This window comes from Osmerus eperlanus, chromosome 24, assembly GCF_963692335.1.
Source record: "Osmerus eperlanus chromosome 24, fOsmEpe2.1, whole genome shotgun sequence".
In the NCBI taxonomy this organism is placed as follows: domain Eukaryota; kingdom Metazoa; phylum Chordata; class Actinopteri; order Osmeriformes; family Osmeridae; genus Osmerus; species Osmerus eperlanus.
The window spans coordinates 7600690-7607196 of record NC_085041.1 but is presented as its reverse complement, the minus strand read 5'-3'; the positions used below and the strand labels follow the sequence as shown (position 1 = coordinate 7607196).

Sequence of the window (6507 nt, the reverse complement as noted above, 5' to 3'; positions counted from 1 at the left end):
AGGCAGACAAATACAAACACACGGTGCTCTTAACACAAAGCAGCTTTTGGCTCCTTCAGCGTCGCTTTGTAGCACACACAGTTTAGGATAGACACATGAACGGACATTATCCTTTCAACAGCTACCGTGCCACAATATAAACACAGACATGTATATATTTCACTCAGACCATTTCAGACTCTTAAGCTTGTCAATAAAGCACTTCTGCAGGAAGAAATGTACACACACAAAGGCACACACACACACCATTGTCTGTGCACGTGGCTGGCTCAGCAATGGACCCAACCAAACTCCACTCACGGGCTCCAACAAGGTTAAGTGTGTGACGCTGAAATCGCTGGAAGGACATGTGGCAGGACGGGGAAACTAGCACTAAATACAGAAAAGGTGTCTTTTGTATGACAGAATCGTACTTTGAGCCGTGGTCGCAGACCCACATTTGGTCTGAATTAGAGTGGGTGAGAGAAATCAAGGTCACATCAATTCATTGGCCTATAGTATTTCAAACCTTTTGATTCCACAGGCCCCAGTCCAATATGAAACTCAAATACAAACTTTACAAGAGAGGCACTTGCACTGTTCTTGATGTTTTTTCCCCTCTTTTCTCATATCCTTTCGCGAAATGGAAGTCCGTCGCTCTGCCAGAAAATTGCATTAAACTGGAAAACTGCAAATTATTGGTCCCCCATCAGAAAAGTAAGACAAGGCATCTCTTTATTTGTGAACAGGCAGACGGACTATTAACAAATGATGGCTGTATGGAATTAGGGGCGGGCAGGAGGGAGGGATGGATGGATGGAATAGTGCAGAGGGAGGCAACGCTCAGCTGGCGTTGGCCTTGAGAAAAGCCAGATGACCTTCCTGGTTCTTGTGTGTCGACGTGGGCGCTTGCATTCGTGTGCACGTGCACATGTTTGTGTGCTTGCATGGGTGTGGAGGTGGACACCCATTGGTTAAAAGGAGGCCGGTCAGGTTTTATGGACCAACAGTCTCACGGCTGTCATCGCAGCTACCTTGACCACCAACGGAGCGCCTTCAATGCTTGCTGTATCCTACACTCTGCTGCTCTCCAACTCCGATGCGCTCACATTCAATTCAGCGCTTTGTGTGTGACAGGGTGGAGTTGAAATGATTTATCATCTTTGGTAGATGGGTTGGATCTAGCTTGTTTGACATTGGCTTAACCTCTGCACATAGGGGCCTGTGTGTGTGTGTGTGCGAGTGGGTGGGTCCCGTTGTCAGTGTGTGTATTTGTGTCTGTGTGTGTGCCGTATATGTGTGTGTGTGTGTGTGTGTGTTTGAGGTGCCTCGCACATTTTGTTTTCCTCACACCTCGGTAAAGGAGCGACTGACCAGGGAAACTTTAGAGCTCTCTGCTCCTCAACCCCCCCCCCCCCCCCCCCCCCCCCCCCCCACACACACACACACACCAGCTTTGATGAAATTATCGAGCCAGAGACTCGAGCTGTTTTAAGTTTCCCGTGTGTCAAGCTTTTCAGCTGCTCCTCCATCTGAGAAGCAGATCCCCCCCCCTCCCCCCCTCTGTCCTTTTACTCTCCCCGTGGCAGAGTGTGAATTCAAACACACACTGGCAAGCAACTTCTGCCAAGAGACTCTCTCTCTCTTTCTCCTCCTTGGGAGCCCAACAACGTTTCTCCCATGGAGTCACAAGATGTGTTTCTCCTCTTTGTCTGTTAATGATATCTGGGCTAATGACAGCTAAACTCTCGCGTTTAAGCCTTGTCCTCTAGGACCCTTCTTTGCCAAGATGGCTGACAGACAGGTCCATGTCACACCTGCTAGGAGCGTTAGTAGAGAAGTGTTTGGCACGCTTGGAGTACCTTGAGATTAATACTGTGTGTGCGTGTATGTGTGCAAGTGACAGGGTCACTAGGATTTTCCTCATTTGTTATTCTAGTTGTCGGTCGGGTCTAGCAGGTGTGGGATTCGACAGCCTTCGTCCAATCCTGCAGTGACGTACACTGAATAATAGATTGCATAGAATACAGAAGTGATCTAGGTCTGGATGTAGCTTGTAGCGTAATGGAGATCTAGTACACTCCTGTTGTGTTTCAGGATACCTCAATACCCCATGAGCCACAATAGCTAAAGCTTTTCCAATCTCCTTAACACATAATTGAATCAAGTCATTGCTCATTGTGGCCAGTCATCATCATTGACTGGCCACAATGAGCTTTGAATCCAAGTAAGGAAACAGATTCTATAGTCAATACATTGGAGAGTTCACACACCCCTAGAACGCATTGTTACTGCGTACTGTTACAGCTAGACATTGTAATCTGTCTGTTCTCATCTATTCTCATTTCCTTTTGGTCTGTTGGACATTACCAAGTTGCATGTGGTGTTGACACAACGAAATCCAACTTTTCTTTATCCCAACCTCGTTCCGTCATTTTGCAATGACGTCAGGGCAACTTCTCAAGCTTTTGTTTGCTGCTTTTGTTTACGTGTTTCTTTTTTTACGCGTCTTTCTCTTCTTCCTCCCCTCATGGCTGTCCGTTTCTTCCAATTGCGTTTACTTTTTGCACGTCATTGATGTGGCCAAAAACGTGTATGGGTCTGGGCTTTTGCGTCTGCCTGTGTGTGTGTGTGCGCGTGCGTGTCTGTAGACATATGAACGGGACTGTAGTGCGCGACGATAGAGGAAGGATGGAAATAAGAGGAGAAGAACCCTCAGCAATTCGGATCGAACAGAAGAAAGAGATGGTAAGCCGTCGGGGAACGGGCGACGGACAGGGAAAGAAAGAGACGACGGAGATGCTCAAGTCGGTTGAGTGAGCAAGGAAGGGATGGGGATTGAGAGAAACCGTGGAACGGAGAGGGATGGCGGAAAGGCTCACCATCCGGCTGGTGTTTGACATCGTTAATGGGCGAGAGCCCACAAGCGAGCCTGTTTGTGCAGCCTTAACGCCACTCAAGTAAACACCCTCATAACGCAGTCGGACAGGGAGGGGCAGAGGGGAAGGCATTCCCCACAGACAGGAACTCAGAACTGTTTGTTTAGACAGACCACTACTGTCTTGGCCAGACTCTTCATGTTTGTGTTGTCCATGAATTTATGTGGTTCTTAGTTCTCCGGTCAATTTCTTTTTTCCAAAAAAGAAAAGCTTTATATATATATTTATATCTTTTTTTATTTTATGTTTTATTTTATTATTTTTTTTTGGGGGGGGGAGTGTGTTAAGAAGGAAGAGCCAGTCTTTTGAGAGGTGGGCTTCTACCCTAATACACCATCCAGGCCATCAATTCGTTTGGCACAAACGTGCATCCAACTGCCGTCTCCAGCTCGCGCGCTTCATGGTAAATCAGCAGCAGTGCCCGTCAACCTCAGTCTCAGCAAGCCCCTTCCAACGACAACCATTCCTGCTATCTGGAAGACCATGAAATGAACCACTTTATCATATCCCCGGCGCTGAACTGGCTGAAGCTGTCATCATATATCCACAGCTCTGATGAATATTCCGGCAGAAATGAGCTGCTGGATACACTGAGGCGCATTCTCCAGAAGCTGACACTGTACGCCGTACTCACCCCCGACTCTACCGTACGTTTGAATGATGAGCCGTGAAAATGCGACGTTCACATTCCCAAGGTGTCAGGAAGAGTGCCTCGGCATGGCGTGGATTCGCCGGGCATTATTACCGCATGCTTCATGAATATTCCGGGGCTTTCCCAGGGCTTCTAATTACAGGTTCCTCCACACTGGAGGAGACGTGGAGACACAGCTGAAACAGCATAGGATGCAGCACTGAAAGGGAACGGTCGAGACAGAACATTGTTGTGCAAATCTGCCGGAATCTACCATCCTCGCTGTGTCCTTTTCTGGTGTAGAGAACTTGAGAATGGAAGTGTTGAAAGAAGTTAATTCGGTACTTATTTTGTTTTCACTTCTCTTTTTGTTTGTCATGAATTCTGATTTGGGGTTGTAGTTTGGAGTTAACCTGGAATTACATTGAAAGGGTCCAAGCATATGTAGTGAGGTTTGATAATGTACAGTGAAAAGAGGTCCGAAAGTATTATGCTAAAGTAAAATATCTATGCACTCAAAGATTATCTTCGGGTACTGTAAGCTTATTTGATCTCAACCATATGAGGCTCATTCCTTTGTGTGGTCGGTCACAAGTGCAAAGGAAAGGGGCGTCATTTTGATGGACTGTGACAAGTGTCAGAAAAGGTGAGCGAAGGGGGGATTTGGAGAAAACTGGCAACCTGAGCTGTCGGGTTGGGTCGTGAAAAGCGACTTTTTCTCTCTGTTTTCAGATGAAAGATGGACAGGAGAGTGGAGGCTGTAGGCGCTGTGTTTCGGCTGCCCCTGTCTAGTGCTGGTCACACTTGGCAGACTGTACTTCTCTCACCCAATCCCTCAGACTCCCAGAGGAGAAAGCCTGACAGTTTCTCCACAAAGCCCTGTCGTCGAGACTCCTAGCAACAGGTGTGGCGTTCTCTCTCTGTGGGCGTTTGTTTAAAGTCCCCCAAGAAACTTCAGCCTGTGCCCTTTTTTCAGCAGTAAGGACAAAAATGTGTTTTGAAGTCAGGGTTTGGTGTTGTGAGAGAGTGATGTGTGAAATGATTGTTGACAGTGAACTACATCCCCCACAAGGCTGTACCAGGATGCACAGTGTGGTGGAACCAATCAGCTGTCAGATGATGACTGGACACAGGATGTGTATGAGACAGCAAAAAAGTAATTTGACTTTGGCTAAAAACAATATAGAGTAACATGTCCAACAAATGCACTTATAATGTATACTGTACCATATCTATTCTTTTTTTTGGCCAATTCCACAAGTCATAAACACTGACTTTGAAGTCCAAGGGGTCTCCTTGTTATCATTCCTGCATGTGAATAGGAGTGTCCTGTCTGCTCTGACTGATCTCTATGACCAGAAACAGAAGATGGAGCCGTAAAGATGAAAAGGCCAGGGTTCTCCACATGTTTGTCCCTCCATCTGAAAGCCCTTTGTGTCTCCGATAGGCTCTAAAATCCTTTATGGATTTGGACTGGCTAAGTGCTAGCGCTGTGTGGAGGCCCTGCACGGATGTGGAAAGCCTGGGTTGGATTTCAGATGATGTTGTGTGAACCAGCCGGGATGGCAATGCTTGCATTCCTTCTTGGTTCGATAATTACACAAAAAAACACAGACAATGTTATTGCAGAGCAGGTCCTATGGTTGAATTTTATCTAGACGAAAAGATAAATAGTGCAAACAGTTTTTCGATAAATCCAAATAAAGTTACCCTAGCGTTCAACCACTAACATGATGTCTCTGAAGAAGTTGCAATTTGATGAACAATCAAATTCATGGTCAATGTACTCCAGTCAAATAACAAGGACTCTTTTCTTTGAAACGTATTTCCATTGACGGTGTCCTTGATGTGGTTGAAGGTGTGTGCGTGTCTTTGTGTGCACGCGTGAGGGCCACGCAAACTGCAAACTTGTAAACGCCTGCGCTGCCTTCAAAAGCCTTGCTTTTCACAGGCATGCATGATTAGCAAAGGGCAACCGACAGTGGCAGACAGACTGAGGACTGGAGGGACAAATGTCTCTCAGGCCCCCTGCTCAGACCTTGAATACTTTGAATACATTCCAACTCTTTTCAAACGCTCTTAATTTGTAAGATGTTGATGGGCTGTTTATTAAAGGCCGTCGTCATCGTCTGTTTACTTGGTATCCTTTTAGTTACTTCCCCGCTGCTCGGGAGAGCGAATAACCTGTTGTTCGCCATCACCCACCTTCCTTGCTTTTGTCCCCTTAATGCGTCCTTTGCAAACCAATCAGCTTCTCTCTCGGATTCAATTACCAAAGTGGATGACTGTCGCCATGTTGTGTACATTGCAATGACACAACAGTTGTTCTCATAGTTGGCAGGGTGCTTTTCCAACCTGGTTTCAAAGCGTTTCGTTTGTCCCCAGACCACGTGCTAGATGAACAGATTCATGGTCGGCTTAATCATATCAATCACTGACAAACACTATGCAGCTGTTGCCTTTGCTAGTGTTTTAAAATCAATGAGGCGAAGCACATTTCCAATGGATTTCTCCTCAAGGACAAATCCTGCTGCATGCTCCATGTCTGCCCTCCTGTTGGCACACTTGGACTGAGTGTGTCTGAGTGTGTGTGTGTGTGTGTTTGTCTGAGGGGGACAGACAGACCGACTACGCATGGATAAATTGAGAGAGAGAGAGACAAAGTGAGAGAATGAGACTGCGAAAGAGAAAAAGGGAGGGAGAGGGAGGGAGGTGCTGGAGGAAGTTAATGTTGGTCAGAATCTGGAATGCATCACTGCTCACCACCGCCATTGACGATGTGGCAGTGCAAGCCGCCAGACCTGCTCCATGATTCCGGAAGACTGAAAAAACAAGGCCTTGGCTGGGGCTTAACAGACGACAAAAAGGACACTCACAACTTGATAATTGGTCCTTCTTGCCATGCTGCGATATGCACAGTTTACCTCCATGATTTGTTTAATCCAGTTATACATGCGT

At 46.6% G+C, this 6507-nt stretch overlaps 1 long non-coding RNA gene across 1 annotated transcript; it reads left to right on the top strand.

Annotated features, from left to right (window-relative positions):
* Nucleotides 1-3778: 3778 nt before the first annotated feature.
* On the top strand, nucleotides 3779-4695 carry LOC134011391 (uncharacterized). The gene is made up of 3 exons (XR_009928420.1): nucleotides 3779-3890; nucleotides 4282-4453; nucleotides 4602-4695. It is a non-coding gene; the product is annotated as an uncharacterized LOC134011391 (long non-coding RNA).
* The last annotated feature ends 1812 nt before the right edge of the window (nucleotides 4696-6507 follow it).